General features: G+C 36.3%; 1 protein-coding gene and 1 pseudogene across 10 annotated transcripts in view; one reads left to right on the top strand and one right to left on the bottom strand.

The window, feature by feature from the left end:
- GPATCH8 (G-patch domain containing 8) overlaps window positions 1–23,495 on the top strand; it is a 131,273-nt gene that overhangs the window by 7,848 nt on the left and 99,930 nt on the right. The window lies entirely within an intron of this gene.
- LOC141513959 (large ribosomal subunit protein eL20 pseudogene) lies at window positions 7,723–8,255 on the bottom strand (annotated as a pseudogene).

The raw sequence follows: 23,495 nt of genomic DNA, 5'->3' as shown, positions 1-23,495 counted from the left end.
TGTTTCAGCCTCCTATTGGAAGGAAAGTCTGTTAATATTTCTTGTTAATATGACAATAATTGGATTCAGTCATCTTTATGTAGAGAATTCTCAGGTATGTTTGTCATGCTCTAATCCATCTACTGACCTACATTCTTGCATCTTAAACTGCCTATTGGACATTTTTAACTGTATGTCCTATAGACATCTTAAATTTAAATGTCCAGACTTGTTCCCTTCTAAACCCTCTTTTCTTAACTTTGCCATTGTCAAGGGAACCACCATCCTTCCAGTCAACTAAGTTTGCAACCTCCAATGTGATCCTTGGCTCCTCACTTTCTTGCTGTTCCTTCCCTCCAATATTTAATCAGTTGTCAAGTCCTATTGATTCTGCTTAGTAATATCCCATTTATTCTCTTTCTTTCTGATTGCCACTCTGGAAAGGTGCCCATCATCTCAGGCCTGGACAATTTCATATAGCCCTTTGGTGGTGTCCCTACCTCAAGTTTTTCCTATGATCCTCCACTCAGCTTTGTTAAGTTGAAGTCTTACCTAATGTGCAAGTGGGACAAGATGCAACCTTAATCTTAGTATCTTCTCTCTGAGATTATTTACAATTTATCTTGTTTGTACCTTTTTACTATTTAGTTGTTTAGCTATTGTCTCTTATTGGAATGTGAACTACTTGAGAGCAAGGACAGGTTTTTGTCTTTCTTCTTTGTATGTTTCAGTGTATAGCACAGACTTTCCATAAATAGTAACATTCACAAATCCTAGTGATCAATATAAAGGATCATATTTTCTGGATTTTGCCTTTTTACATTACAATTCTGCTACATAAAATGTTTATTTTAACTTTTCTTATGTTTCAGTTGCTCTACTGAATTGATTTTTCCACCTTTATTCTATATTTTTATGAGGGAATATTATTTCATTTAAACAAAATATTTAGGACAACCAAATTTAAATTTCAATTGCTAGGGATTTCAAATACTTTTATCTTTTGTCAGTCTCAACACATTTTTAATTTTTTAATTCAAAGGGTTGGTTTGTTTTTTGAAACCAGTTTCTTATTTTGTGCTGAGCAAAATAAATGCTGTTAAATAAATGACAGATTATTTTGGTATCTTCCAACTTCCACACACCTCTTGTTTGAACACTTCACAGTCCAGTGTAGCAAGCACAACAACACAAGCTCATCCATGTCATGAGCCTGTGGTGGTTAATTGAGTCCTAGTCAAGATTTAACCTCGTTTGTGCATACTATGTTCAACAATTAGTAACCTGTTGTATTTGCTATATTACAGTAAATTCACAATGCTAGTTTCGCTTTTAATTTTAATTTTTTTTTGAAAAAATAAATGTAATTCTCTGAGAGTTGTACTCAAAATATCCAATAATTTTGGCTACCTCTTGACACTATTTCTGAGAGGATCTCATTTGCATCTTCTCTTCCTTTCTCTCCTTGGAGATTTTATCCCTTGTTGGGGAGAAGAAATAAAAGCCTGTGAAATTACAAGACAGAATTTTTTTTTTAGGTTTTTTTTGCAAGGCAATGGGGTTAAGTGGCTTGCCCAAGGCCACACAGCTAGGTAATTATTGTCTGAGACTGGATTTGAACCCAGGTACTCCTGACTCCAGGGCCAGTGCTTTATCCATTGTGCCACCTAGCTGCCCCTGACAAAGGAGTACCTGGGTTCAAATCCAGTCTCAGACACTTAATGATTACCTAGCTGTGTGGCCTTGGGCAAGCCATTTAACCCCATTCCCTTGCAAAAAAAAAACCTAAAAAAAACCCCCAAAACAAACAATATTGTTTTCAGTTCAAGGTCGAAAGCATTTATTTTGCAACTCTGTGAATTGTACTATGTTATAGTTTGTGGGGATATGAAGATTTTTAAAATGAGAACCTTCTTTTTAAAAAAAAATTATTTTCTATGTGATCGATTAGTATTTTGTAAGAAATCAGAACAACCTGAAAAGACTTGCATGAGTTGTTGTTGAGTTAAGTGAGCAGAACCAGAAAAACATTGTATGCATTAACCAGTAACATTGTGTGATGGTCATTTATGGATGGATTTAGCTCCTCAGCAGTTCAGTGATCAAAGACAATTCTGCTTTTTTTTTTTTAAGATTTTTTTTTTTGCAAGGCAAATGGGGTTAAGTGTCTTGCCCAAGGCCACACAGCTAGGTAATTTTCAAGTGTCTGAAGCTGGTTTTGAACTCAGGTACTCCTGACTCCAGGGTCGGTGCTCTATCTATTGTGGCACCTAGCCACCTTCAATCAAAGACAATTCTAAAAAACTTGTGATAGAAAAAAAAATTTCACATCCCGAGAGAAAAACTGAAATCAAAACGCAGACACAAAGCATAACATTTTCACTTTTCAAAGCTTGTTTTATGGTTTTTCTTTTTCTTGTCTTTTTTCCCCATTGGTTCTCATTCTTCTTTCACAACATGATTGTAAACGTAGCCTATCAAATTACTCACTATCATAAGGGGAGGGTTAAAGGAAGGAGGTAGAAAAGTGTGGAACTCAAAAGCTTACAAAAAAAGATGGTGTTGAAAATTATCTTTGCCTGTATTTGAAAAAATAGCATTAAAATAATTTACATTCTAATATTAGAAAAAGATGAATACACAAAATAATTAATGTCAGGTACTAAAATTCACAAGAAAGATCTAATGTAGTATAAAAGATTTCACGAAAGAGATAATTTTTTAGATATTAGAGAAAGCATTATGGGGTGGTTCAAGCTGCATTTTGAAGTTAAGGAAGATTTAGACAGGTAGGAAACAATGGGTAAGATAATTTCTGGAATGAGAATTATTGTGCTTAATGACAGAAGAATAGAATGAGAACTGGATGCGAAAAATTCAGAAGATGGAAATTAAATGGAGTCAGAATGAGTTGATAATAATCAGGGAAGGCTAACTGAAAAAGGTGGTTTGTTAGAAATAGTGACTTAGCTGAAAGGAGTAGATGAAGCAAGAACTAAGTTGCATTTGGGGGATGGCAAGAACCATCTTGGTGTTAACATGATTATAATAATTCATTCTTTGTTTTAAGATTTGCAACGCTCCTTTACAATAACCTGTGAGGTATCTATATTGGAAAAATTAGTATCCTTATTTTATAGATGAAGAATGTTCATATAATTTGAAATTTATAAAAATCTTTGTAGAATTTATTATCAACTTTATCATAATTGATGTTGGTACATAAACTGTAATTTATTTTCATGGTGGTCTTTTTGTAATTATCATTACTGTTGTTCTAGGTGATGACAAAATATTCCATGACATGAAATATCTTGTTGTCTTTTGATGTACAGTGAAACTGTCACCCCCTTAATCTGCTTCTCCAAGATTATCTAAAAGCTATCCTTGCATTTTAAATCTCTTCCTTCTTTTGGGAGGAGTTGGGGGGGACCCCCTAAAGTAATAGCAAGAATGCTATTCAGCAATGCATGTAATCTTTGATCATTGAACAGGGACTTATATTCAGAGAACCATTAGTGAAATTAAAAGTTTATTTAAGAGTCCAAAAACATTTTCTTATCACTCTTTGACTCTGTGTCACTATTTCCATATCAGACTGAAGGTCATTTAAAATATTTCTGTAGAATTTGTACATTAGGATGTTTATAGGTGATAGAGAATGCATATAGACAAGTTGAACCTAGAGTTTAACAGGAGGAAGAAATTGGATTGCCTTTGAAAAATTGCAGAATTCACTTTCCCTTGAAAGTAGAGGTCCATATTTTTAATGTCAATATTCTACCAGTGTTTGCATATGCTATTGGGACAAGAGTGCCACTGTCTCTGAAGAATTAAAAATGAATTTCACATAGAATGCTGAGGAGAGGAGCATGATGAATGAGAATAGGCTGCAACATAAAACCAGTGAGGAACTCTGAAAAACAAATAAAAGATGTCATTAAGTATATATGTGTGTATAAAATAGGAAAAGATGTTAATCATGTAAAGGTGAGGAATGACAGATAGCCAGAGTGTGCTACTGGTACTCCAGTTGGTGATCTCAGGAGAAAATGAGGAAGAAGTCTTGCAAACTGCTGGGAGAATATTGATAAGAATGGCACAGAATGGACAGACAAAAATGAGTTGTCATCTGCATCATTGAAAGAAGCTTCCAAATTTAAGAGATTACATATTATTTAGAATTGAAAAGAGATACTGTAACTGAAGTGTAGTCTAATTGACTTAGGGTCACACAGTCAAGATTTGCCTTCCTTTCCTTCTTCCCTCCCTTCTTCCACTTCCTTGCCTGCCTTTTTTCCTTCCTTTTGCATTTTATGTGTGTTTATCCCATTTACATTGTTATGATTGTTAATTGTATATTTCTTTTCATCAAATTCGCTTATACTTTTCCTTCCCTTTGTTTCTTATACTCCCTTAAAACTTTTGTTTTCCTTTTCACTAATCCCTCCCTTAATCTTACCCTCTCTCTGTTCTTATTTCTCTTTTCCATAATATGCTTTACTTGCTGTTTCAGTGCTGGGCGAAATGTATTTCTGGGGCGTGGGTGTCTGTGTCTTTGTAGTCTTCCTTCTGATTTTAGATCAGTGTAACCTCATACTTGTGCAGCTCAAATATGCGACATAATTTCCCTCATTCTCTCTCCTTTTCACCCCACCCATTCTTTTAACAAATAACATCGAAATTTTGTTTCCCTCTGTCTAATTAGACTCCCTGATGACGCTGGAGGTTTAAGGTGCTATATCTATCATTTCCTCATATAAACAATGTATATATTTGTTCATCCTTTTTGATTATTCATGTTTACCTATTTATGATTCTCTTGATTCCTGTGTCTGTAGTTCAAATTTTCTATTTCATTCCGGTCTTTTCATTAGGAATGCCAGAGCCAGATCTTTTGAACTTATGAGGTCATATTTTTAAATTTTACACTTTGGAAATTGGCAAATTGTGCATTATCAGGGCTTGATTTATTATTTTATTGATTCATAGAGTTAAAAAAATGATGGAGAAAAATGTTAAACTTAAGTGTGTAATGCTGCACTCTCCCTCCCACCACCCCATCTTCTCAGCCATCTTTACATATTGACTAGACATTTGTTTAGAAGTTCCATTTCATTAAAAGGTTCATTTCACCCTACCCCCACCCCCATGGCATTACAAATTCAGTTTTGCTGAGAATAGCAGTAATTCTTTGTTGTCAGTTTAGATCGTTTGCCTTTTGGAATATCATATTCCAAGCTCTTTGCTTCTTTATTGTGTTAGCTGCAAAATCTTACGTGATCCTGATTCCTCAAGACTTGAAATGTAACTTTCTGACTGCTTGCAGTATTTTTTTCTTTAACTTGGAGGCTCTGGATTTTGATTATAATGTTCCTTGGAGTTTTGATTTTAACTTTTCTTTCAGGAAATGATTAGTGGATGCTATTTCTACTGTTTCCTCTAGTTCCAAAAGATCTGAGCAATTTTCTTAACTTTCTTTGAAATAGAATGTATGTCTGCATTTGGGTTTTAGTCATGGCTTTCATGATTCATAGAGGATCTTTTTTCAGTCTGTTTTACAGGTCACTTATTTTTACCATGAGATAACCCTGTTTTCTTTCTTATTTTTTTTTCTCAATCTTAAGACATTATTTCTTTTCCTTTTTTAAAAATTGAAATGTTATTTTATTTTTCCAGTTACATGCTATGGTAGTTTTTCAATATCTATCCATTTGTAAATTTATAAGTTATACATTTTTCTACCACCCCTCCCTTCCCTGCCCCTTCTCATGGTGACAAAGAGTCTGGTAAAAGTTGTACATGTATATTTGTGTTTAACCTGTATGCATTTAGATTTTATTGTTTTTTTCCCTCTGATGTGGATGGCATTGTCCATAGTAGGTCTCTCACAGTTGTTCTTGATTTCTGATCTGCTGAGAGGAACTGCATTCATCATAGTTGATCATCTCACAGTGCTGTTGTTGACATTATTTTTTGCTATTTTGTAGAGTGTTAGCTTTCTATTTGGTCATTTTTAATTTTCAACGAGATATCTTCTGGGACATATTTATACCTTTTGTTTAATTCTTCCTTTGTATCTTTTTTTCCATAGCTCTCATTCCTGTTCAGATTTTTTTCCCCTCTATCAATCCCAGTTGGTTTTAAAAATATACTTTTAATTTTTTTTTAACTCTTGCTTTATCTCTTCCAAAAATTCTGATTAAACTTTTTCTAAGCTGTGTTTTACTATGACACTTTGTTTTGGATATTTTGGAATCATTCTCTTCTGGGTTTGTGTCTTGAGCTCTCCTGTCATCATAATATATGCCTTTAATAATGGCATTTTTTTTTTGTTTTGTTTGCTCTTCCAGTCTGTTTCTTGACTCTGGACTATATTTTAGTAGTGGTCTTTGTATACTCTGGTGGAAATGTCTGCTGAGCTTCTGTCCTTATGGCTCTTGATGCTTTTTTTTTTTAATAAGTATTGAATGTTGTGTTATTCATAATCTCAGGGACAGCTCATGCTGGGGATCTGCAAGTTCTTAAGACTCTCACAATGATGTGATCAGAGTGAAATGTGCTCACAATTTTTCCTGGTCTCAGCTCTTTTAGATTTGATTCAGATTGGAGTCAAGAGAAAAGACACCTCTTGACTTGTCCATTATTGGAAATTCCAGGAGACATTGCTATTGGATTCAAGCCACTATCAGCTCTCTGGGAGATTGTGCAGATTGATAGTGACAGAACTGCAGGCTTCCTTCTGGTCTGTAATTATTATTGCCTTGGCAATTCTACTATACACTTCAAACTGGATTGGAGGCTTTAACTGAGTCCCTGTTCTGCTTCTTGGGTCAGTCACAACCTCTCTTATTTGCTTCTGAATTTATTCTTTGCTGAGGATTTGTGAGAGCTGATTGCTCTTTTTATTGCCATACCTTGGCAAAAGCCCCTTCTCGGTTTGTTTAGGATCTGTGACCCAGTATTGGGAAGTGAGTTCCAAAACTACCAGATGGCACCTGTTTTTGTACCCTGGATCTCTTGAAACCTCTTCCTTCCCCCCACCCCCCACCCCCATGCACAGCTTCATTTCTCTTTTAGTTCCTAAAAACAGAATACTCCTCCTGGCAGTACTTTTTTTTTTTTTTTTTTTTTTTTTTAGGATTTTGCAAGGCAAATGGGGTTAAGTGGCTTGCCCAAGGCCACACAGCTAGGTAAGTATCTGAGACCGGATTTGAACTCAGGTACTCCTGACTCCAGGGTCTGTGCTTTATCCACTGTGTCACCTAGTTGCCCCCGGCAGTACTTTTGACCAAATCCTTTGGCCAGTGTCTGCAAAAAATGACAACTGGATTTTTTCTTGAATTTCCAAGTCAGAATTTGGTCTTGTGTATGTTCTAGATCTTTGTGGAGAAGGTGCATTGGGGGAACTTTTTGCTTCTTCCTATTCTATAATCTTGACTCCCCCCCATCCTCAACCTTATTTCTTCCTTTAAAAAATTTTTTTCTCCCAATCACATATAAAAGCAATTTTTAGCGTTCTTTTATTTTTTAATATTGTGTTTCATATTCACTCCTTTTCTTCCACCCTTCCCCTTTCCCTGAAATGGAAAACAATCTGATACATGTTATACATGGAGAATTTATATAGACACTTCCTTCCATATTAGTCCTTTTATTTTATTTACTTATTTTTGGGGGGCTTCCAAATAGGAAATTTATTTAAACAGATCAAATAAAACTTGTGCCTCCTTGCCTCTGCACTTAGAAGAATGTGTTGGGCCTCTTGGTAGTAAAGCCAGTTTGTGCTGGAGGCGCAGAACTCTGTGGGGCAGAGGCAACTTGATTTTGTAGTCGGTGGCACTTGCTGGCAGGAATTTCTTCCACTTTTATGATCTGGATGGAGTGGGTTCAGGCACGGTGACGGGCCCCCATATCTCGGTAGCACTGAGTGACAGCACCAGCAGTGGTCAGGTCTCTGTACTCCCTGTACATGTTGTGGGTTCTGCTCCTGGAATTGTAATGCAGCCAGATCCCAAAATTTTTCACCCTAAGAGGGGACTTTTCAAAGACCTGTCTACAGTATATGATCTCTTCAGAAGACTTCTTCATCTTTTTTAGCTGGGACACAAAGTACCAGGATTGGTATTTGCTATGACATAGTTAGGAGCCAAGATCTGCATGTGATAAAGAGGTGGCACTGGACTCTTGGGAGTAGGCAGGCATTCCAACTACCTTGTACTCTCTCAGGGTGCCCGAGGCCTTCATGGTGCTGCCGCCTCACTCCCCGCCAACCCGCAAAAGGAAGATATTAGTCATTTTATGGAAGAAAACTCAAACCTAATAATAATAATAATAATAGTGAAAGTGAAAAATAGTATGTTTCAGTCCGCATTCAGGCTACAGTTCTTTCTATATAGGTGGATAGCATTTTTCATCATTTCTTGGGGATTGTCTTAGAGCATTATATTGCTGAGAATAGCTGAGTCATTCACAGTAGTTCAGTGTTCTCCTGGTTCTATTCACTTTACTTTGTATCAGTTTATGTGAGTCCAGGTTTTTCTGAAATCATCCTGTCCATCACTTTTTTTTTTTGGAAGGCAGTTGGGTTAAATGACTTGTCCATGATCACACATCTAGATTAGTATTAGGTGTTTGACTTTGAACTCAGGTCCTCCTGACTCCAAGGTTGGTACTCTATTGACTGTGCCACCTAGCTGTCACCCATCACCTTTTTTTTAAAGAATATTTTATTTGTTTTCCAATTATATACAATAATAATTTCTATCATTTTTGTAAGGTTTTGAATTTTGCAATTTTTCCTCCATCTTCCCTTCCCTCTCTCACCCCTCACAGAAGGCAGTCTCATAATCTTTACATTGTTTCTATGCTATACATTGATCAAAATTGAATGTGTTGAGAGAACTTATGTGTGTGTGTGTGTGTGTGTGTGTGTGTGTATATGTATATGTATAACATACACCAAGAAGATACCTTATTGAAAATTAAAAATGACCAAACAGAAAGTTTTTTCCTTGAGGAAAAAATAAAATATTAGAGATAGCAAAATTATGTCTACATGAGACACAGTTCTTTCTCTGAATACAGATGGTATTCTCCATCGCAGATACCCTAAAATTGCCCCTGATTATTGCACTGATAGAGTGAGCAAATCTGTCAAGGTTGATCATCACCCCCATGTTGCTGTTAGGGTGTACAATATTCTTCTGGTTCTGCTTATCTCGCTCAGCATCAGTTCCTGCAAATCTTTCTAGGCTTCTCTGAATTCCCAGCCTTCCTGGTTTCTAAAAGAACAATAGTGTTCCATGACATACAAATAACATAATTTGTTCAGCCATTCCCAGTTGATGCCCATTCACTCGATTTCCAATTCTTTGCCTACCACAAACAGGGCTGCCATGAATATTTTTGTACAAGTGATGTTTTTACCTTTTTTCATGATAATAGACCTAGTAGTGGGTATTGCTAGATCAAAGGGCATGCATATTTTTCTTGTCCTTTGGGCATAATTCCAAACTATTCTCCAGAAAGGTTGGATCAGTTCAAAACTCCACCAACAATGCATTAGTGTCCCAGATTTACCACATCCCTTCCAACATTGATCATTGTCTTTTCTAGTCATATTGTCCAGTCTGAGAAGTGTGAAGTGGTACCTCAGGGATGTTTTAATTTACATTTCTCTAATCAGTAATGATTGGGAGCAATTTTTGATAAGACTATGGATAGCTTTGATTTCCTCATCTATAAATTGCCTTTGACCATTTGTCAATTGGGGAATGGCTTTTTTTTTTATAAATTTGACTCAGTTCTCTCTATATATTTTAGAAATGAGTCCTTTGTCAGAAATACTAGTTGTAAAAATTGTTTCCCAATTTGCTACATTTCTTTTGATCTTGGTTACGGTAGTTTTGTTTGTGCAAAAACTTTTTAATTTAATGTAATCAAAATTATCTAATTTGTTTTTAATGATGTTCTCCATTTCTTCTTTGGTTATAAACTGCTTCCCTTTCCATAGATCTGACAGGTAAACTATTCCTTGATCTCCTATTTGCTTATATTGTTGTCTTTTATTGTCTAAATTATGTATCCATTTTGATCTTATCGTGGTATAGGGTGTGAGGTGTTAGTTTAATCCAAGTTTCTGCCATACTAACTTGCAGTTTTTGCAATAGTTTTTATCAAAGAGTTTTTATCCCCATAACTGGACTCTTTGGGTTTATCAAACAGCAGATTATTATAATCATTTCCTACTGTCTCTTTTGTACCTACTTTATTTCACTGATATACCAATCTGTTTCTTAGCCAGTACCAGACAGTTTTGATGATGCTTTATAATACAATCTTAGATCTGGTAAGGCTAAGCCACCTTCTTTTGTACTTTTTTTCATTAAATCTCTTGATATTCTTGATTTTTTGTTTCTCTATATGAATTTAGTTACAATTTTTTCAAGCTCATTAAAGTAATCTTTTGGAAGTTTGATTGGTAAGGCACTAATTAAGTAGTTTAAATTAGGTAGAATTGTCATTTTTTATTATGTTAGCTCGGCTTATCCATGAGAGATTAATATTTGCCCAGTTATTCAAATCTGATTTTGTTTATGTGAAAAGTGTTTTATAGTTGTTTTCATAGAGTTCCTGAGTCTGCCTTGTCAGGTAGACTCCCAAGTATTTTATATTTTCTGAAGTTACTTTAAATGGGATTTTTCTTTCTAGCTCTTACGGCTGTATTTTGCTAGTAATGTATAGAAATACTGAGGATTTGTGTGGGTTTATTTTATATTCTGCAACTTTATTAAAGTTGTTAATTGTTTCTAGTAATGATAAGTATGATAAGTTTTTAATATGATTTTTTAGTATTCTCTAGGTATATACCATTGTCATCTGCAAGAGTGAGAGTTTGTTTCTTCCTTCCCTCAATTACTTCTTATAACACAACAGTATTCCATTACAGTCATGTACCACAACTTGTTCATCCATTCTCCAGTTGATAGCTAAAAAGGTAATGCCATAACCTCTTAAAGCATATGCTTTGCAAAAATCTAAAAAAAAAAAGACCTTAGAGGTGTGAGGGGAGAGGAACTGGGAGAAAGAGAAAATAAATGCTTAAATTTTTTTTTATTTTTTTTTTTTAGGTTTTTGCAAGGCAAACGGGGTTAAGTGGCTTGCCCAAGGCCACACAGCTAGGTAATTATTATATGTCTGAGACCAGATTTGAGCCCAGGTACTCCTGACTCCAGGGCTGGTGCTTTATCCACTGCGCCACCTAGCCGCCCCTATATGTAATATTCTTGAGTTCAAATCACTAGACACAGATGTATAGCTTTCAAGAGAATCGGAAAAACTTTGTAGTTATAGTCCATGCTCTTTGAAAGATAAAAGGAGAGAAACAAAAGTTCTTCTACACTTGAGCTGGACAGATACTTTTATTTTTCTTATCTTAAAAATTTTTTCCTTAATGACAGTTCTCCTTATTTCCCTTCTACTTCCCTTTTATGTTGATTAGAGCCTGCACATTATTAACTAGTGAGTTTATTTCATTTATTTTTTCATTATTTTGCACTATTTTTAAAAGAATGATTAGCATTCATAAGAAAATGGAAATAGTATTTAGTCAGTATTGAACATACTGACCTAACTTTTTGAAAGAATTCTTAAACTTAAGTAGATCAAAGTAAGTACTGTAGATTTACCTTACCTTATTCAGTCATTCAGTCATATCCAACTCTGCATAAATTAGGTGTGCTACTGGAAAAGGAAATGGCAAATTACCCATAGCACTTAATGTTCATTCTATTTCTTGGCAAAGATAACTGGAGTGGTTTGCCATTTCCTTTTACAGTAGATTAATGCAAACATCTAGTCACCCTGCAGGGTAAGTGTCTGAGGCACAGAGTCAAAGTCATATCATGTGAAGAAACTATATTTAAGATTGGAGAGTAGGAGATGGGATGATAAACTGTTTAAAACAGCTAAACACTGCCCATCTTCTCACCCCTCACCTCAGACCCTAGGGAAGGAATAGCAGACAGTGTATCTGAAGTCTAGGTCCTGGCCAGTCTCCTTTGCTGGCCAGAGAGGAACTGACTTCTACAATATGATTTTATGATCCTTCCATATGAGGGACCCATCTGAGGTTCCCTTCCCTTTCCATTCCCTCACAGTCTTGCATTTCTGGCCTTAAATCTTTCTTTGTTAGAGGAAGTTGAAATAGGAATTGCTTTCTCCCCATTATCATTTCAAAAATTTCTCTTTTTGCCATTATCACTCAGAAACCCCTTTAAAGGAACCTTATTCAGATCTTTTGGGCTATATCCTATCTATTTGGCATCCAGTTTGAGATGTTGAATAGGCAATGAAGCATTGAAGATGCAAAATTGTAGGTCAATGGGGGCAACTAGATAGGGCAATATATAGAGTACCATCCCTGGAGTCGGGAGGACCTGAGTTCAAATCCAGCCTCAGATGCTTAATAATTACATAGTTGTGTGACCGTGGGCAAGTCACTTAACCTCATTGCCTAGTAAAAACCAAAAATAAAAAAAAAATTTAAAATAAGATTGCAGGTCAGCAGAGAAACTGGGTCATGATAGGTAAATCTGAGAATCATTAATATAGAATTAGTAATTAAATCCATGGGAAGTGTTGAAGGTAGTATAGAAGGAGAACAGAAGCAGTGTCAGGATAGAACCCTAAGTTTACAGAATGTAATTTGGATGAGTATCCAGTCTCAGGATAGTAGTTGGAGAACCAGAAGAGAGTGAAGTCCCAAAAACCTAGGAAGAGAATATAAAAGAAAAGAAGGTGATGACTGTGACAAAGTCTACTGAAAAGTTGAAGAAATAGAGGATTGAGAAAAGGCTATTGGATTTGACATTTAAGAAATCATTGGAAACTTTGGAGAGAACCATTTTGTTGGAATTAGGTCAGATGTTATATTATAAGGAATTAAGAGGAGTGAGGAAAGAAAATGGATCCACCTATTGTGGACAATCTTTTCTAGTTTAGCCACAAAGCACAGAAGATAGAAGACTTTAATTAGTGGGAGATGATCTGATCAAAGAATCATAAGAGAGTTTTTTGAAGGAGGAGACATGGATATGTTAGTAGAAAGAAAGCAGTCAGTAGACATGAAAAGATTTAATTTAGAACGAGAATGATAAGAGGAACCTTTTGGAGAAGATAGGATGGAATGGATTTGTTTGTGCTTGTAGAGGGGTAGCCTTGTTAAGGAATAAGAGCACCTCTTTTTTTTTTTTTTTTTTTTTTTTTTTTAGGTTTTTGCCAGGCAAATGGGGTTAAGTGGGTTGCCCAAGGCCACATGGCTAGGTAATTATTAAATGCCTGAGACTGGATTTGAACCCAGGTACTCCTGACTCCAGGGCCGGTGCTTTATCCACTAAGCCACCTAGCCACCCCAAGAGCACCTTTTCATGTAAGACAGGGATGGAGGAAGGATAGTGGTTAAAGGCAAGTGAGTGATGACATCAGAAAGAGGGAGAAGGAACTCAATGGCAAATGACTTGCATTTTCTCAACTGAGAAGAGGCTAGGGAGCCTACAAGAGATTTGAGAATAGATTTTTTTTAAAAAATGGAAAATCTGCTGTAGAGTGTGAGATAAAGTGAGTTGATAAGGGTGATTTGGTAGGATTGCCTGATGTTAGTGAGATTGAGGTTATGTAAAAAAGTCATAATGATTGAGTGATTTTTCTCCATCTTAATTCAGTTGTACAAGAATAGAACTGAAAGAGGTGGATCATCATATTTTTTTTTTATTTTTTAATTCTCATTTTGTACAAATGTTTTTTTTGCATTAATAAAATATTCTTCTTTAAGAGTAAACAAAATGCCCCTCCCCCGTGAATATAGACTTGCTTGGGCGATAAAGTAAAGGGGAGAGAAAAAATTAAAAAAAATAGTAATAATTGTAGGTATGGCCAAGTGGCGCAATGGACAAAGCACAAGCCCTGGAGACATGAGCACCCAAGCCCACATCCAGCTCCGTAGACCCAACAATCACCCAGCCGTGTGACATGCAAGCTACCCGATGCAAGCCACCCAATCCCCACTGCCCTGCAAAAACCAAAAAGAAGGGAAAAAAAAAGACCCAAAATAAAATAAAATAGTAATCATAGTAGGGGTGGCTGGGTGGCAGACAGAGCATTGGCCCTTAAGCCAGGAGCACCCCGGTCCAAATCCGGCCTCAGACACCCAAAGATCACCCTGCTTTGTGACCCCAGGCAGGCCACCCAGCCCCACTTGCACTGCACCCTCCTGCAAATAATAATAAAAAATGTGCTTTAGTCTTTGTTTCAACACCAACAACTCTGTCATGGGTAGATCGCAAAAGTTGCTTCCATATTTTTCCAACATTGCCATTGCTGATCGTAGCTCGCTCCTTTCTTATTTCTCCACTACCATGTACTATATTTTCTCTCTCCTTTCACTCTGACTCTGCTGTAGGGTCGCTGAGTGGCGCAGCAGACAGATCCCTGGTCCTGGGGCCAAGAAGCCCTGAGCCCCCCCCATACCACCCCTTAGGCCCAGAATCCACCTGGCCCCATGGTCCTGGGCAGGCCTTCCAATCCCAACCCCTTGCAAGAAGTAAAAAAAGAAAATGTGTTATATCTGACCACTCTCCTGCCATGGTCCATCCTGTCCTCCTTTATTCACATCCCCACCCCTTCCCCCTGCTCCCCCCTCCTTCTTACTCCAGAAGCTTATACCCCATTGAGTATATTTGCTATTTCCTCTCCTAGTCACCTCTGATGGGAGCAAAGTTTCCCTCATTCCCCCTTGCCTCCCCCCTTCATATCATTGCAATAGCTCATTGTAATAAAGAAATTTTATTATATGAAATATCTTGGCCTATTCCCCCTCTCTTTTTTCTTTCTCCCATTACATTTCCCTTTCTTTCCTATTGACTCCATTTTTACACCATATTTTATCTTCGAATTCAGTTTTCTCCTGTGCTTCAACTAAAAAAGCTCCCTCTACCTGCTCTGTTAACCAAGAAGGTTCATATGAGTATTATCAGTGTCATTTTTCTATGCAGGAGTACATGCAGTTCATCACCATTATGTCCCTCATATTTTCCCCTTCTCCTCCAGTCTCCATGCTTCACCTGAGTCCTGTATCTGAAGATCAAACCTTCTGTTCAGCTCTGGCCATTCCAACAGGAACATTTGAAATTCCCCTGGTTCATTGAAAGTCCATCTTTTTCCCTGGAAGAGGACATTCAGCCTTGCTGGGTAGTTGATTCTCAGTTCATTCTAAGCTCTTTTGCCTTCTGGTATATTATATTCCAAGCCCTATGAGCTTTTAATGTAGTTGCTGCTAAGTCCTGTGTGATCCTGACTGCAGCTCCACGATATTTGAACTGTGTCCTTCTGGCTGCTTGTAATATTTTCTCTTTGACTTGGGAGTTCTGGAACTTGGCTGTAATATTCCTAGGGGTTGGTTTTTTGGGATCTCTTTCTCAGGGGGATCGGTGGATTCTCTCCATTTCTATTTTGCCCTCTGCTTCTAGAATATCAGGGCAGTTTTCCTGTAGTAATTCTTTGAAAATGATGTCAGGGCCCTTTTCCTGATCATGACTTTCAGGTATTCCAATAATTTTTAAATTATCTTTCCTAAGTCTGTTTTCCATATCAGTTGTTTTTTCAATGAGATATTTCACATTTTCTTCTAATTTTTCATTTTTTTGGTTTTGAAGTATTGATTCCTGATTTCTGGTAAATTCATCAATCTCCCTGAATTCTATTCTTTGTCTGAAGGATTTGTTCTCAGAGAGTTTTCCTATCTCTTTTTCCATCTGGCCAATTTTGCTTTTTAAGGCATTCTTCTCCTCAGTAACTTTTTGAACTGTTTTATCCATTTGATCTAAGCTGGTTTTTAGCATGCTATTTTTTCAGCATTTTTTTGGATTTCCTTGACTAAGCTGCTGAGTTCATTTTCATGTTTTTCCTGCATCTCTCTCCTTTCTTTTCCCAGTTTTTCTTCCAACTCCCTCATTTGATTTTCAAAGTCTTTTTTGAGCTCTGTCATAGCCTGAGCCCCATTTCTGTTTTTCTTGGAGTCTTTAGATGCAGGAGCTTGTGCTTCCTCATCTTCAGACTGAGTATTTTGATCCTCCTTGAGCTCATATGCAAAATATTTCTCAATGGTCTTCCTCTTGTTTCTTTGCTTGCTCATTTTCCCAGCCTGGGCCTGGTTTTGGGGTGCTTCCTGAGCTTTTGGGACACTCCCACAAGGATCTCAGTGTGTGAGGCTCTGTCCTCCCTCCTAGTCTGTGAATGACCATATGTTCCCCCCTCTGCCACAGGGCTGAGGTGGGGGGGGGGGCTGCTGTTCTATGGGGGGCCTAGACTGCGATCAGGATCTGAATGTGGTCAGAACCCCAGAGTCCTGTTCCAGGGGCAGAGGACGGAGCTCTGCAGTCTATCTTCACTCTGCTCCCTCAGCTCAATGGGCTCATGCCCTGGGGGCTCCTGCTTACCAACTCCGCCTGCTTCTGTTTCCTGGATCTGGGCTGCTGAAAGACCAAGCTGCTTGCTGTGTGCCCTGAGGGCTGGGCTCACTCTGGCAGAGGTCCCCCGCTGTTCCCCCACTTTGTGCCCGGTGCTCCCCCCCGGGTGCAGCTCAGGAGACTCCCCCGCTGCTGTGAGCTGGGGCTCCCAGTGCCCTGGGGCTGCCTCTGGGAGCCTGAAGTTCTTTCACTCTGGCGGGCTGCCCCTCTGACCCCGGGGAGCAGAGCCTATCTGCTCTTTTCCAGGTTACCTTGAGTAGGAGAACTGCCTTACTGGGTCCCTTTGTGGGTTCTGTCTCTCGAAAGTTTAGTTAGAGTCCTTAGTTTCAAGTTTTATCAGAGAGCGCCTAAGACTCAATCCCTTCTTGTCGCCATCTTGGCTCTGCCCCCCAACCCATCATATTTTCATTAAAGATTTTATTTATTTTGAGTTTTACAATTTTCCCCTAATATTTCTTTCCTCCCCCACCCCCCACAGAATGCAATTTGTCAGTGTTAACATTGTTTCCATGGTGTATATTGATCCAAATTGAGTGTGATGAGAGAGAAATCATATCCTTAAGGAAGAAAAATAAAGTATAAGAGATAATAAAATTATATAAAAAGATAACTATTTTTTTTTCTAAGTTAAAAATAATAGTCTTTGGTCTTTGTTTAAACTCCACAATTCTTTCTCTGGATACAGATGGTATTCTCCATTGCAGAGAGCCCCTAATTGTCCCTGATTGTTGCACTGATGGAATGACTTGAGTCCATCAAGGTTGATCATTGCCCCCATGTTGCTGTTAGAGTGTACAGTGTTTTTCTGGTTCTGCTCATCTCACTCAGCATCAGTTCATGCAGATCTCTCCAGGTTTCCCTGAATTCCCATCCCTCCTGGTTTCTAATAGAACAGTAGTGTTCTATGACGTACATATACCACAGTTTGCTAAGCCATTCCCCACTTGAAGACATTTACTTAATTTCCAATTCTTTGCTGCCACAAACAGGGCTGCTATGAATATTTTTGTACAAGTGATGTTTTTACCCATTTTCATCATTTTTTCCAGGGTTATAGCATCCATCATATTTTCAGACATAACTATGTCAAATTTCACCCAAGGTAAAATTTGTCACAGAACTGTATAAGCATTTTTATGAAATGTTTATTTGAATATGCTATAGAATTAAGCTTAGATGTGTTCATTTCTATTTAATTTGGAACTCTATTTGAGGATATAAAGGGGAAAGACTGCTACCTTTATCAGTTTATAGTTCAGATAATTTTTGAAAATGTTGTTTCTGAAATGATCGAGTAACGTAGAATTGTCAATGTAAGAACTGTTGTTCATTTCTTGTTTTTCCATATGTGTGGCTTAATAAATTTCTTACAATTTTCTTATAGAAATGAATTCTAGCTTGAAATATACATATTGTCCCTGAGTTTTATGTGCTAGAATGAAACATTCTTGTATTACTTATCTTATTCACTTATGAATCTGACATTAATTCAGTTTTTATTTTAACATTGCTATTTAACATTGTGAATACTAATTCTTGGATACTTAACAGTGAACTTACAAGTGACTACTACATGAATACTGAAAGAATCCATTGATTTGATATTGCAGTGAATACCAAAAGAGACAATAATTACTTTCTGTTTATAAAAAATGAATTGTCCATTTACTTCGGAAATCTAACCACCTGTATTTACTATATATATACTGTATTAGTAAATACGCTGTATTAAAATGCTCAAATGAAAGGGTTAGAGTTTGTAACATTTTGAGTAAATGATATTGTAGATACTTAATAAGCAAATTTAATACTTATTTTCTAATTTACAGAAATATTTCTTAAAAGAGTAGACAGTTTAAGTTTATATATTTTTAGTGGTCCAGTTCACATTGTAGATAGGAAGCAGATGACATTTCATATCAGATTGGAATTCACTAGTTAACTATTTTTTGAAATTGTGAATGGAATTTTAATTAAATTCTCTTTTGTAGTACCCATGAGATAATAATAAAGCACAATAAAGTTTCACATTTTGTCAGATAAGAGTGAAAAGCATTTTTTACCATTCTTATCATAGTTGGGATATGTGCAGAAGCAATTTATTAACATAAAAGATGGAATCCCAAATCATATCTGCTTTCTATGAGCCTGAAAACAGAGCAGTTCTTAGACTTTGGGGCCTAGTATTTCTGTTTATTATCCATGAATCTATTATGAACATTTTTCCATATTTAAACCTTTTGCTTTAACTTTCTTGTTATATTGATATTTTTATGTTTAAAAACATTTTCTTCTTTCCTTTCTTTTTCTTTCTTTCTTCTTGTTTTTTTTTTTTAAGATTTTTGTAAGGCAAACAGGGTTAAGTGGCTTGCCCAAGGCCACACAGCTAGGTAATTATTAAGTGTCTGAGACCAGATTTGAACCCAGGTACTCCTGACTCCAGGGCCAGTGCTTTATCCACTACGCCACCTAGCTGCCCCCTTCTTTCCTTTTCTTGAAAGCATTACTGAGCAAAAAAAATGAACTTAAATTTTATATTCCTGAATAGGTTGTGATTGTATGTTGACTTAAAGCTGGTGTTAATGAATTATGGGTTCTAGTGTAAATTTCTCTGTAGAATTGTTGCTGTGAGAAAAGAGATGGAACTATCTGCGAATAAAACAGTTATTCCTATAAAGTTAAACATAAAGGCTTTTGAACACAGTATTAGAGTAGAATAGATAAGACATTATACTTGATATATATCCCTTTGAATTAAAGGAAAGCTCTAAATATATAAAACATTTATAATCCTTTTTGTAGTAACAAAGCACTAGATGGATGTTGGCTACACGTTTACTGGGGAATGGTTAAACATTGAAGAGTGAGAGTGTTTATGTATGTATTAGATTATTGTACCATAAGAAATTATTAATCAATATGAAGAATTCACAGAAATGTAGAAAAATATGTATGAATTGATGCAGAGCAAAACAACTAGAATTGGAATGGTTTGCATCATGACCATCATAATAATAAATGATAATAATACAGGAAAACAGTATTGAAGCTATAAAGTGTAATCATTACAGCAGCCGGTTTGCCTTCAAGTATTTTTTAAATAAGAATTAATATTGTATTTTGTCAAACCCTTTTGCTGCATCTATTGATATAATAATGTAACTTGTTATTTTTGATACTGATATCAATTATGTTAATAGTTTTCCTTTTTAAAATCTGCATTCCTGGTATAAATCTCACTTAGTCACAATGTATAATCTCTGTGATAAATAGTTGTAGTCTTCTAGTTAGTATTTTATTTTAGATCTTTTCATCCATATTCATTAGTAAAATTGGTATATGGTTTAGGTATCAGCTCCATAGTTGTTTTATTTCAAGTTCATAAGATTCCTTCTTTGCTTATTATTCCAAGTAGTTTATTTAATATTGGAATTATTTGATCTTCAAATGTTGGGTAGAATTCACTTTTAAATCAGTCTGATCCATATGTTTTTTCTTTAGGAAGCTCGTTTATGACATATTCTTTTTCTAAAATAGATTTTTTTCGTTGGTTTATTCAATTTCCTCTAATTTTAATTCAGACTCTTTATTTTTGTAAGTATTCTTTCATTTCACTCTAATTGTTAATTTTATTGGCATGTAAATTGGACAAAATTACACTTATCAATTGCTTTGTTTCATCTTCAGTAATAGTGTAGTCACCTTTTTTCATTTTTGATAGTAGTGATTGGCATTTGTTTTAAAATCATTAATGGCTTATCTGTTTTATTGAATTGTGTGTTTTTTTCAACGAACTCCCTAGTTTTATTTATTAATTCAGTGTTTTTCACAATTCAGTTTTTTTAATCTCCTTTAAATTTTAGGATTTTCAATTTGGTGTTTAATTGGGAATTTTTAATGGATTATTTTTCTAGTTTTTTAAAATTGCTTACTTAATTCACTGGTTTACCCATTTTCTATTGATGTAAGCTTTTAGAGATGATTTTTTTCCTCAGTTTAGTGCTTTTGCTTCATCCCAAGTATGTTGTCTCATTATTATCATTCTCTGTAATAGAATTTATTGTTTCTGTGACTTGTTCTTTAACCTTTTTTCTTTTTTTTTTCCCTTAAGTTTTTGCAAGGCAATGAAGTGTCTTGCCCAAGGCCACACAGCTAGGTAATTATTAAGTGTCTGAGTCCGAATTTGAACTCAGGGACTCTTGACTCCAGGGCTGGTCCTCTATCCACTGCACCACCTAGCTGCCCCTTTAACCTTCTTTTAAGATTAGGTTAATTATTTATTTAGGTTATTATTTCCAAAGTTACTGCACCTCTTTCCACTACAAGTTTTTATATCAAAGTCTTTAGAAAGGTCTTCCTGGCTCCAAAATTGATCAAACTACATTCCTGATTTTGTGCCATTGGATCAACCCCAAGAATAGCTAATATACCTAGTGATGTTACTTAAATTATTCTTCTTGCAAATAGCCATTTCTGCACTTTCCTTGCAAGTCCATACTAACTCATAATTAGTTTCCCTTAATAAATGCCCCAGTTTGCACATCTTTACAAAGGATCCAGGTACCATCATTAATCTCACATGAGTCTGAGGTCATCCATCTCTAAATTATACAATCCAGATTATATGCACCCCACTTATGGACATATTCAGACGTTTTCTACTCCCCGGGTAAATATCCTGGCCAGTCAGTTATAAACAATAGTCACCCTGAACTGACTCAGTAATGTGCCACTGGTGTTTCTCTCCTCTGGATCATTATCCTGTGACATAGTGCACCTCTGATCAGGGACTGAGAATCTAGGTCAGACCCAGGGGTACTGCCACCCACTAATCTCTCTTTCTCTCTCAATGGAGAACATTTGCACCCTGCCTCCCCTCTTCCTTTCCATAAGGAGAAGGGCATAAGTAGGGGTGTTACATTTACAGAGTCAAGGGAAAGTTACAGATAAATAATGTACACATAGGTGAGAGAGATGGTGGAGATGGAACTGGTTCAGTGTCTCTCCTCCCCTCCCCTCACTTGGAGGTTCTATTAGTATTTTACTACATGAGCAAACTCCCAATGAGAATGATCACATTGACTCAAGCTTGTAACATATACATTCAACAGTCATCTTTGTTCTAAAAGTACCCATCTGGTTTAAATTAAAACAATCTTAACCTTTGTTCTCATTACAATGACTCAAACATCCTTAACCAAAATGATTTTTTTCCCAAATATTCCCATATTTTCCTTTTCCTGGTGTACTTATCTAACTCACATTCCTTTCCTTAAACTAGAATTTGAAACTATAATTATCCTAAGATTTCCCATTCTTCTCCTTACCTAAATATCCTCTCTAACACAAAAAACTAAGGAAACTTAATTCTTATCTTAGCATGTAGCAGGTGTCAGAGCCAGACACCTAACCTATCTCTGGCTATTAGATCCAATTCACCTAAAACTTTTTTTAGTTTGCTTAGTAACTAACTATAAAGATCCAGGACATTAAAGGAAAATTCCTTTACAGATATAAGTATTGAATGTCTCAGTGTCCAGGCAGGTCACATGGGTAACTCAAATGTCTTAGACCAGATTTATTTTTCCAGGTGAGATATTATCCAAATGTCATTTTGGGGAAATCAAGCCAAAGGGGTCCAACCTCAGCCATACTGAGAAGCTGCCCCTTTGGCTGCCCATCCCTGTCACCTGACATCCTTGGCCCATTGGCTTCCTTGGCTCCAAGAACATAACATTTACCCAGTAGCATTTCTTTTTGTTGACCATCCTGGTATCTGACATAAGAGAAAATAAATTAAGTCTTGTGATCTAAAATGGTTGTTTTACCTAGTTAGAACTTCCAGTGAATACAATTCACTAAATTCCAATTATAATCTTAATGGAGTCCCAATTAATGAAACTCCTACCTAAAGCTTGGATTATCCTTTCTGGGTCTTTGCCTAAAACCTGGTATTCTAACTATGACTGGCCCTACAGGCCTGTCTCCTACCTCTTACTATCGACATCCCTTTGTCTGAAATCATATCTACTCTATCTGTATATAATGATGGTATATCAGATTCCCCTTGGCTAGAGAAACCTCCTTCTAATCTGTTGTATCTTAAAATGCCTCCTTTGTCCAGGAAATTGCACAGAGAAATATCAAATTATCTTGTGTTTATCTTTTCTATATTATATGGTGGTTTTGCTTCAAAGCAAACAATCACTGCTTTGGAATATACATATAGATCTAAAATATTCCCAATTCACATATACATATATATAGTTAGAAACTTCTATACATAAACTTGTTTGCCTACTAGCCATCCTCAACATACAAATGGTTATTTTTGTTTTGGCAAGGCAATTGGGGTTAAGTGACTTGCCCAAGGTCACGCAGCCAGACAATCACTAAGTATCTGAGGCCTGATCTGAACCCAGGTTTCCTGAGTCCAAGGCCATTGCTCTATCCACTGTGCCACCTAGCTGCCCCCTAATATACAAATTACTTTTCAGAATTCATTAAAACATCTTAGGTAGCTTTAAATTTCCAATATGCATTATTAATTTCATTATAACAGAACAGCAATAAGGGTAACAGAGTAACACACCAATTACTAGATTGTACAAAGCAATTCCTTCATTATTGCATTATCCATGAACTCACAGATCTATCCCAGAAAGAGTCATACTTTTTCATGTTTTCCTTATTGCCCTTCAAAACAATCACATTAATCCCAGGCTTTAACAATACAGTATTTAAATAACATTCACAATAGATAGCTAAATATTGCAAATATAATCCCCTTGTGGTTACAAAAGAATCACATAACTGATAAAAACATCTTATTCATCAATAAGTTACCTTACAATAGGGCCCACAATTGCAGTTTGTTCAGGGCCCCCCCCCATCAGCTGTCTGCAGTTACCAAGAGAGAAGTCTGCGTTCTTGACTTCTTTAATATTAAACATACATTGTTAATATACATTAATCATAAAATTCATATTT

Source organism: Macrotis lagotis, chromosome 2, assembly GCF_037893015.1.
Source record: "Macrotis lagotis isolate mMagLag1 chromosome 2, bilby.v1.9.chrom.fasta, whole genome shotgun sequence".
Lineage (NCBI taxonomy): Eukaryota > Metazoa > Chordata > Mammalia > Peramelemorphia > Peramelidae > Macrotis > Macrotis lagotis.
The sequence above is the reverse complement of the archived record's forward strand: the minus strand, read 5'-3'. Positions and strand labels throughout refer to the sequence as shown.